This window comes from Artibeus jamaicensis, unplaced genomic scaffold (genome assembly GCF_021234435.1).
Source record: "Artibeus jamaicensis isolate MK-2021 breed Jamaican fruit bat unplaced genomic scaffold, CSHL_Jam_final scaffold_916, whole genome shotgun sequence".
Taxonomy (NCBI): Eukaryota; Metazoa; Chordata; class Mammalia; order Chiroptera; family Phyllostomidae; genus Artibeus; species Artibeus jamaicensis.
The window spans coordinates 25531073-25541567 of NW_026522059.1; the positions used below are offsets into that span (position 1 = coordinate 25531073).

The 10495-nt window shown below is 51.5% G+C and overlaps 1 long non-coding RNA gene across 3 annotated transcripts; it reads left to right on the top strand.

Annotated features, from left to right (window-relative positions):
* The first annotated feature begins 47 nt into the window (after window positions 1–47).
* Window positions 48–10029, top strand: LOC119040408 (uncharacterized). Of its 3 annotated transcripts, XR_005080850.2 has the most exons (4): window positions 48–763; window positions 2579–2751; window positions 4760–4832; window positions 9576–10029. It is a non-coding gene; the product is annotated as an uncharacterized LOC119040408 (long non-coding RNA). The 3 variants fall into 3 exon arrangements; XR_005080849.2 differs by lacking the exon at window positions 2579–2751 and having other exon boundaries at window positions 57–763; XR_008390755.1 differs by lacking the exons at window positions 48–763; window positions 2579–2751 and adding an exon at window positions 2759–2918.
* Window positions 10030–10495: the final 466 nt, after the last annotated feature.

Consider the following 10495-nt stretch of genomic DNA (forward strand, 5'->3'; position numbering starts at 1 on the left):
TCTTTCAAGGTGCTTCTAGTCCCTTTTTTTTTAAACAGAAGGTGAAACAGGCCCAGCGAGGTTATAGAACTTTCCTCAGGTCACCCAGTAAGTGGGGGAGTCAGAAATTCGACCCAGAACCCTCTGACTCTAACACCTGGGCCTGTTCTGTTCCTCACTGCTGCCCAGGAAAAGTCTGGTCTGGCTCAGGAGGAAATACCTACTGTCCACTCTGTTCCCCCCCCGGTTGGTGGGTGCCTGTGTCCCGTGCCACCTCCAAGACTTGGCTTGTGCCTGAAATCTCCACTAGAAAACAATGCTGAGAGGAAACAGCAGGACTTCTCTGTTTCCACACCCAACTCTCCTTCTGGGCTCCCAGCCCTCCTCCCACAGCGTGGGGTGAACCCCGTGGGGCCTGGCCGCGGTGATCTCAGGGCGCTGGGCCTTGTCCCCAGTTCCTGCTTCTGCAAGTCTCATTTGGTAATTTTTGACAGAGTGAAAACCAACCCCTGAAACCTAGCCTGTGTGGTTGGTTCCCTTTGATAACGCTACGAGATACAGGCCCCCATGATGTCACCTCCCTACTCCCAAGGGATGCTCGGTGCTGTCCCTGCCCCCTCGGCCCGTCTCAGATCTCTCCACACAGGGGAGGGCAAGCCCTCCTTATCTTCCCCAGTTGGTCTCGGTATTTCTCATGCTCTCTGACACTTCCGACACCTTGGGGTGCTGCTACTCCTCCCCCTCAACACCTCGCAGCAGCTTTAAGGTGACAGGAAACTTTCAGGTGAGTGTGGGGGGAGAGACTGGGGGTGGGACTGGGGAAGGCCGGAGAGATAGCTGGGAGGGCAGAGAGTGTCTTCTGACCGTGAACCGCGAACTTCATTTATTTGCCCCTGCAGTTTGTTGGCTGGCTGGGGGAGTCTGGAGGGGGGTGGAGGCCAGACTCCTGGGTCCCAGGCAGCCTGGCTCTGGGCTCAAAGTCTATTCAAAGCGTCACAGTCTCAACCAAAAGCTATTGAAAAGGAATCGAGCTCCGTTTGCCCCTCCCGTGCCAAGGAGGCACTCTAGCATTTCTCAGAATTGCCTTTCTTCTCTCAAATCTTTTTGCTCCTCCACGTCTCCAGAAACGTCCAGCCAACTGAATGTCTTTAAAAAAATTTTAAATTTATTTTTAGAGAGAGGGGAAGGGAGGCAGAGAGGGAGAGAAACATCGATGTGAGAGAGACATGGTTGCTCTCTTATGTGCCTTGACTGGGGACCAAACCCGCAGCCCAGGCATGTACCCTGACTAGGGGCACACGCCTTTCACTTGTAGGACAATGACCAACCCACTGAGACACACCGGTTAGGACACAGAGTCTTCTTGGTTCACATCCCAGCTCCAAAATGATCAGACTTGGGCACATTACTTAATTCTTCTTTGCCTCAGATCCCTTGCCTCTGATGTGGGGGTAAGAGTACCTGCTGCCTGGGTCACTGTGCAGATGATGGTGTTTGTCATAAAAGAGTGAAAATCGCACCTAGCATGTGGCAGGCACCCCGAGAGTGTGGGTAGTTAACACCTACTACTTATTATGATTATTCTTCCCTTCCCTCCCCTCCTGCACCTGCAGCCCAATCTTCATTCAGGCTCTGGCCTTCCAAAGCTCGGCAGGCTGGCCAGGCGGAGCCGCGAGGAGAGGGTGCGTGTGGGTGGGCTGGATCACTGCAGCCTGCCACACAGAAATGGACCTGTGCCCGATGTTACAAAAGGTGTGGGGACCCCTACAGATGGTCCTCAGCTGGGAGGGAGCAAATTGGTCTCTGCCGAACTGGAATGGGTGAGGGACCTGGTGGCAGGAGCATCTGCTTTCGGTGCGAACTGTTCGTTTTGGGGGAAGTCGGTCAGAGGACTAGTGAGCGTGTCCAGATGGAGGCTGCAGTCTGCATACTCATGCACCCAGGCCCCAGTTCATTGGCTGCTGGCTCCCCCAAATCTGTGTTCATGTCCTAGCCCCTCAAACCTATGGTGCAGCCTTATTTTGAAAAAGGGTCTTTGCAGATAGAATTAATCAAGACTCCAAAATGAGCGCCTCCTGGATTACCCAGGTGTGTCCTATAAGAGCAGAAGAGGAGAACTCAGACACAGGGAAGGCCACCTGAGGACGAAGGCAGAGCTAGGAGCTATGCAGCTGAACCCCCCCCCCCCAAAAAAAAAAGCCTGGAGCCCCAGGAGCTGGAAGAGGCAAGGAAGGGAGGCTTCAGAGAGAGTGGAGCACCTGCTGGCACTTGACCTTGGGTTTCTGGCTCCCAGAACTGTGAGTGAATACATTTGTTTTTTTAAGCTACTCGATTTGTGGAAATTTGTTACAACAGCTACAGGAAACCAATACAAGGACCAACTGCAACCCCCCTCCCAGAAGGGAAAAAATATGGGGGCCGTGGGCGAAGTGGGGAAGGCAGACAGAAGTGGAAGTCAAGGGGTCAGTGAAGGACCGTCCTCTCGTTCGCTACTTGTGACGGCGCAGGTTGCGCACCGCACAACGTGGGGGGCGGTGCCGTCCGCTGCGCAGGTGTGGATGTGAATGTTCGATGCCTGTTTTTTTTTTTTTTCCTGCAGGGGTAGTCAGGTGTCTTGAGGAACCTTGTTGGTTTGGGGAGAGAAACATCTAGACAGTGGCGTGCACTAGAACTTTCTGCAGGGATGGAAATGTGATGTCTGGACAAGAAAATGAAAGCTCGGGACTGCCTGATGCAAAACCGAGTAGCCGGAAGGCTGGCGCTGTCCATCTGGTATGGTTCAGAGGCCCCTCTGCGGCTGCACTCGCTGTCGAATTGAGTGAGAGGGCCAAACGGGCGGAGGTGGCAGTTGGAGGTGTGCCAGAGGGTTTGAGCGACGTCCAAGCAGATGGGAGAAGGTCCACTAGGCGAAGGAGGAAGGGAAAGGCGCACCTGAGCAGGTGAGAGATTGCTCTCCAAATTGCTGGATTGCCTCCCTTAGCAGCCCTTCATCAGTCTGCCACTCATGAAGTTAGCGAAACTCTTTTGAACCTATTTATGTTTTGAACTCTCACTGTGGAATAATGAACATTATAGGGAGATAATCATAGACATGGATGGGGTGTCGGTCCGGTGGCTCCTGGGCCATAGGGTCATTTGCTTCTTAAAAGAGGGCTTTCGGGAAGCAGGTATGTTTAGGCTCCCAGACAACTCTGCTGGGCGAAGATGGGCGCCCTCGCTGTCTCTGCCACCCCACATCATCTGAGTGCAGCTGCACAGGTGACGTCAAGACTCCTATTTTAATGGCCAGAGGGCAGGACACATGTTCAGCTGTGGCTCCAAACCTTGAAGGGACCCAAAGACTTCTCTGAGGCAGGAGAACTACAGCTGTAGATATTTTTACTTGGGAATTGAGGTCTAAGATGTCATTTGGTGATTATCATACTCCATCCTTCTGTTGGCAAGCAATGAGGATGGATTTACGGGAGACTTTTAGGCATAAGCCCTGGCCAGAGGGTAAGGCCCTGGTTACCCCGGCCCCATGCACATCACCTGGAAGCTCATTAGCCAGGCAGACGCTCAGATGCCTCACACCTGTGACATCAAACTGGGTTGTAACTGGATCTCCAGGTGAACTGGGTGCCCAGCAAAGCTTCAGGAGCTAGAACAAGGCCCATTACTTGGCACCGAGCTAACAGACTTCTCCTGAGTTAGTTAATAGCTGAACCGACCTTGTTGTTTCAGAATTTTGTTGGTTTCACCACCCTGGAGAAAGTTCCTTGAAACATAAATCTGTCAAAGGAGGTTTCAAATACAATGACCCCAAGTGCAGTGGCTGTTCTGAAAGCTGAGGGTCAACTGTGTTGCACACCCCGACCTCCGGGTGGGCGTCCCTTTGGGAGGGGAGAACGGTGCAGAGCCTCCTCTCAGGCTGCTCTGAAGCTCGGTTCTGAATCTCTGCCCACTTCTCCCACCACACCTGAGAGGACAGCCCGCCCTGTGAGAATGGTTGTAGTGTGTCCACCCTGACCTGTGGCTTCCCCACACCAAAGCCTGGGAAGGAGGCGGCCCCCTCCAGAACTTTCTGAAGGGAGCCAGCAGCCCATGGCGGACCCCGGAAGACCACACAGACCTCGCCTCAGAGGGCTTAAAGAGACAGAACGTCACACAGTTGGAAAGTGGTATTAGTGCGTCCACAACATCCATACAGCAAGAGGCACAGCTGTTTAAACTGTTAACTTTAGGAGAATATTCATCAAACAAAAAGAGTGCAAAGTAGAATGTTAGTGAATTTTCAAAAAACACATATCTATATGCATAGAAAAACCTATGCATAAATATGTTTCTATGGATAAGTATATTTCTAAATCTATGGTGTCAGTGCTCTAATTTAGCCAAAGGCCACCAGGAACACATGTGGGGGGTTTCAGCTCGTTAGAGGGAGGGAGAGTGCACACCATGGGCAGCCGGGGCCTCTCAGACCAAGGATGCTATTGATAGAAAGGAATTCGAATCAGATTTGGCCTTGGGGTCGGTGCTTTGGGGAGGGTTGGAGCAGGCAGACCTGTGCTCTGGAGAAGATGCTGCCAGGAGGCAGGGGCACTTTTTTTGTTTGGATATCTTAATTCTTATCAAGATGAGTGGATATGATATTTGGCATATCAAGATGAGTTAGTAAAAACAAAAACCATGGTCACCCATTCTCCAGGATAGGGGGATGTTTGGTTATTTTTGTGGTTTGCACAACGCTCTTATTTTGTCTTGTTCAGATATGGTTTCATTTTTGTTTTGATCTTCACAGTCACGGTGGCCTTGGCTGATGTTGCTGTTCTGTGAAACTGGTTTTGCTCAAAGGAGAAGACCAAGGCCCAGCGGTGAGCGTCAGGCCAGCTCCTGGCCGGCAGGAGCTGCTTTGTTCTTTCTCAGTTGGGCAGCGGGGGGTACCTCTGGGTGTTGGGACTGAGGGTGGTTGTCACTTTTTGCTTCCCATTCTGGGGGAAAAATTTTGTTTTACAACAACCATGTATTACATTTATCTTTAGAAAAAGTGGCTGTTTCCTTTTGGGGGGAAAAATCACCTCGATAAGAAAATGCCAAAGCGGATAAACCTTACACCAGTGCATTCGTGGGCTCCCAGCAGGCTGAGAGCCCAGGCACCGGAGTCCAAACAGCCGACCTGCAGAGCAGCCCCCTCAGATATTCTCCCAGGAGGCAGCGTGGGAGTGCCAGCATTCGGGCTGAGATCGGAGACTCTGGACTGTTAGAAAGCTCCCCAGGGAATTCTGCTGGACAGCCAGTCTTGAGATCACAGTTTTAGGTACTTTGACTTCCTAGGCCAGCAGGGGCCAAGTGCATGAGCTAACCCTGTAAACTGAGGCATGGAAATTCTTTAGGGCCCCTCTAGGGAGTGTGTCACAAAGGGGAGGGGACCTTCTCTCCCACTTTGCCAGAGAAGACCACGTGGCTGTGTCTGTTCCTGTGTGGGGCCTGCGGGGTGTGGGGTGGAAGGAATTCAGCAACTGCAGTAATGGTACCTGGTGATGAGATGGTCCCTGGCAAAAAAGGCCTCAAGGAGGAGAGGGGACAATAGGTGGGAATTATGTCCTTGCTGGTGCCTTGAAATGCTTGAGGGGAACTTTGTAATGGGCTGGTTCCTATGGTAGCAATTGGGGGCATAAGCCAGGGAAATGGCATGCATCCCTTTGAACACTTGACAGCTAAGAGCTCTGAGCCCAGGAGGTTGGTAATGGGTGCTATGGGGTCCCACCCAGACCCCCTGTGGGACCCAGGCACTCCACCCCCAGCTGCAAGAGTGTTGCATACTGATGGGTCACAGCTGTGTTTCTCCCCAGGAACTGCCCTCAGCTGAAGGTTCAAGGCCATGCCCCTTCCTGAGGGCAGCCTGCATACAATGACTAGTCAAGGAAGGCAGGAAGACCCAGGCTCCTTTGCTTGTTTTAGCACAGCCCAGCTTCAGAGGCCCCCATGGGATCAGCTGAAATATGTTCCGAAGCATCACAGTTCAGCCTATGAGGTTCAGAACAGGCCTCCCCCAAATCTGCAACTTTGGCATATAAATTATATTGAGCTGAAAACAATCAAGGCCCTGCAGACTCATGAAAAAATATGTAATTTTCCCTTAAAGAATTTAAGTTAGATGCCTTACCCATAAACATATCATGAAGTGGTATTTTGTTGTGGTTTTAATTAGCTTCATATGTATTTTTGACTCCCTGCTGTGTCCAGCACTGTGCTAGGCACTGCGGGTACAAGAGACAGAGGCTCTGCTTCCGTGGAAGTCCCACACTAGTCAGGGGACGACACAGGAGAAAGGAGTTAGGAGATCTGACTTCATTAGCTATCAGGGACATTCGTACAGCTCGGTTGCACCTAGGGAAGCAGAAACGAGAGCTCTTTGGGCTTCTCTCTCTCCTCCCCTTGGCTGGGCAGAGCAGAGGTTGCATACTTAAAGGCCTAAAGCCACAGCCAGAGGAGAGAGGCAGAGGGGTGAGTGCCTGCACACCTGGGCGTGAGTCGGAGGGGCGGTGCTATGGCAGCAGCCCTGCCTCAAGGGGCAGGTGCTGCTTGGCACTGGTTTCTTATTGCCAAGTGGCCATGTAGACATGGGCCTGGCCATACTCTGTATGGAAATACGATTTTTGTATGAAATCTTCAGTTTTAGTGAACTGTCTACCAGTTTGTGATTCTGCCCTGGATCTGTTTCTCAGCTGCAAGGTCTCATTTGCAAGGTCAGTGTCTCTCGGGAGCACACCTGTGACTCTGCCTCCGTAACAAGCATCCTCTCTGACCGTCCCTCCCACCCCAGCCCCCAGTGGTCTGATGCCCACTGGAGTTTGAAAACCACCAAACCAGAGCCGTAAAGGAAGGCAGCTTCCTACTTAAGAGACGGCAGGGCAGTCAGGATCGGGCTCCTTGTTTGTGCCAGCTAGAGTGCCCGTAACCCGGCCCCAGTATCTCAGGGCACACAGCCGTCCAGAGTACAGACTTCTGTGTGCCAGGAACAGGGGAGGGTCAGCGAGGGGGCGGGCAGGAAGAGCACGCCCCTCCCCCGCCTGCCCTGGCTCTGCACGGCCTCCTGTGCTTAGCTGCCCATCCCAGTGGCTTTTACCCTAGTGGGTATGTGACTGCCAGCCCTGATGCCTGTAGTGTCCTGGTGAACTTTGGATGGAAACCCTTTCCTGGGACATGGCCCAAATAGAGATGGCAGCTGTGGCCTACACTGACACATGACTGTTAAACAATATGTTTGTTGGTCTCTTGCGTAACGTTCACAACTGCAGGTAAAACCGGAGGTTCTCTGGCAGGAGTGTCAGCTCTGAAGATCCACAGGGGCCCCTTTCACAGCTTTGAATCCCCTGCCTCTGTAGGTGTTTATTCCGAAGCCACTGCGACACTTCCCTGGGTTCACCTGGCCACTCGGACTGCTCTGTGGGGTTGGTGTTCCAACCCCATATTTACAGAACTCCAGACAGGTCCCTTCCCCCTCTGTGTCCCCTGTCAGCTCTCAGGAGGCATATAGAAGGAGCAAGTAGTTTTGTAGGCAAAGAGGGTGACATGGAGGACAATGTAAGCCTCGGGTGTGTCTTTGTGGGGATAATGATCAAAGGGATCCGGTCCCCCCTCCCCACCAACCCCCACATGCTCCTTGGTATGTTCCACCTAAATAAAGAGCTGGTTGATTTCCCCAACAGAAAATAACAAGAAACAAGTTAATAAGCATTATGTTTCTATGTACGTTTCTATCCATAAAGGATCTATTTAAGTCTTCTGCCTAGATTACTCTCAGCAAATAATTTTATTGTTAGGAACCATAACCAACATAAAATAGAACTGTTGTGAAGCTATTTAGTAGCCTTCATACCTGTGATAAAGCGCCAAGCCCAGTGGAGATTATGGGCAATAATAACACGAGTACCCACTAGGGCCAAGCTCTGTGCTAAGGGCTTTGTTTGGATTGTTTCACTTCATCTCCACAATCCTGTCAGATTTCATCCTCAAAACCACTCAGCCAGGAAAGAATTATTATGTTGCCATTTCTCAGATGGCGAAACTGAGTCGCAGAGGTCGAATATACCAGATGCTTTACATGGTTTGTACTATGTAATGTTTAGGCCAGTGCTGTGAGATCCCCTCCCGGCAGGACTGTGGGAGGTAGTCGTAGCTTTTTATGGATGAGGGAACTGAAGTGTGGGGGTGTTACCGATGCCCACGGCCATGCAGCCATGACGTAGAGAAGATGGGGTTTCAACAGAGGGAAGTGTAGCTCTTAGCACATCACTTAACCTCTGAGCAATAGGCAAAGACACACAGACAGACACATGTTCATTGTGTCAGTGCTTGTTAAGAGGAAAAAGCGAGAAACCATCTACGTGTCCATTGATGGAAAGGGGGTCACACTAGTGAGGGCACCACATTCTAGGTGGTACAAGCCGATACCAAATGAGCAAGGTGGATTGTGTATGTGCTGATGCGGAACGACATAGGTGGTCTATTCAGTGAAGAAGGCTAGGTGCTAAATAATATGCACAGCATCATACCGCTTCAAATACGGGGCACACTCATGCTGGGTAATTAGAGAACTTAATTATTTATTTAAGGTTAAGTTACATGAACTGACATGGAAAGATCTCCAGGACATATTGTTAAATGGAAAACCGAGAAGCAGAGTATGATAACATTTATTGTTTTTTCATATGTATTTATTATTTTAGAGAGGAGGGAGGGGAAAAAACATTGATATGTAGGAGAAACACTGACTAGTTGTCTCTTGAACGCCCCCTCAAACTGGGGACCTGGCCCGCACCACAGGTGTGTGCTCTGACTGGGAATTGAACCAGCGACCTTTTGGCTTGCAGGCCAATGCTCAATTCACTGAGCTACACCAGTCAGTATACTGAGGGGAATTTAATAAAAGGAATATCTATAGAGTTGTGGGCAGGATAGTGAAAAACCACCAGGAATGGTGGCGTGTAATGCTTGGAAGTTTTGCTACCACCTGCTGGAACCCAGAGACAAGAGTGCATGGTGTGGAGGGGCCACTCCAGGACTTGAGACCCTCCTCCACGGAGGGAAGCGGTCACTGAAACAGCCAGGAAGGGCGCAGGGGAATCAATGTCCTGACCTCACTCCTCCCCCACTCCCCTCTCCACCTGCTCTTCCCACTTGCCAAACCCACCTGAAGGCTAGAAAGTGGAGGAGACCATTGCTGCAGGTCAGCCTCCCAGGGCACGTAGGGGTGGAGGGCGCAGAAGCATGAAGGGAGACCTGGAGGGCCAGCGGAAGGTTTCCGGCACATTAATACACACATGCTTGTGTTTGAAAATACTTATAAACAGGCTCTGAGAGGGTAAATTCCAAATTGTTTAGAGAGGTTTCCCCTGGGTGACAGGATGAGAAAGAGACCTCTGCATTGCACTTTATGGTCTGTAGTGTGAGCTACAACCAAAAAAGAGGCCCCGCCTGGGGGGAGACTGCCCATCAGCCCTGGGTCTCTTCCCATTTCTGAGCAGTGCAGTTGCTAAGGAGTGGTGGGCAGACTGCGTTTTCCCAAGATGGCGGCACCAGTATGTCCCCCACCCCACGTGTTCTTCTTACAGTGTGACGCTGACCCTCCTCCATGGCCAGGCGGGGTGAATCTCATCTCCTTGCACCTGATTGGACCTTTGAAATTGGCCAACCAAGTGCTGTGGAAGTGCTGCTGAGTGACTTCGGAGACTAGATCATAATAGGTGATATGGTTTCTGCTTGTCTCTCTCAACATGTCCCGAGAGCCCAGAGCCAGCAGGTGAGAAGTGGAGGTGCCCTCGGGCTGCCGTGCAGACAGGACACGGAGCGCTGCTGGGGGGTGTCTGGGGAGCAGCCCAGCTGTGTTCCCCTGGCTCAGGCAGCAGACGTGTGAGTGCAGGACTCTTCCGCCGGCCTAGCCACCGGCTGGGGCTGCAGTCCCGTGAGAGACCACCCAGCCAGAACCACCCAGTCCGGCAGCCTCCAAGTTCATGACTCTTAGAAACTCAGAGAGATAATAAATGAATACTATGGTTTTAAGCTAAGTGTTGGGGTAATTTTTTTAATGATTTTATCTTTAGAGAGGAGGGGAGGGAGAAAGAGAGGGAGAGAAACATCGATGTATGAGAGAGACATCAACCGGTTGCCTCTCAAACGCTCCCAAACCAGGGACCTGGCCTGTAACCCAGGCATGTGTCCTGACTGGGAATTGAACCAGTGACCTTTCCGTCTGCAGGACGAGACCCAACCCGCTGAGCCACAGCAGCTGGGGCGAGGGTGATTTGCTATTCGGGAATAGGTCCCACACAAGCTAGCAGGAAGCATGAGGACTGACTTCCAACAGCCAACCTGGAGTTCAGTTGTGACTGTAGAATAAAAGCAGAGCACAGGTCCCCGTTCGCTCTTTGTACTTGACCCAGGCATCTAAGAGCATTCTGTCGCGGATGCTGACGTTTTCTGTCCCAGCCTCTCTCAAGGACCTCAGTGATGCCGGTGTTCAGACCGGGCTTTC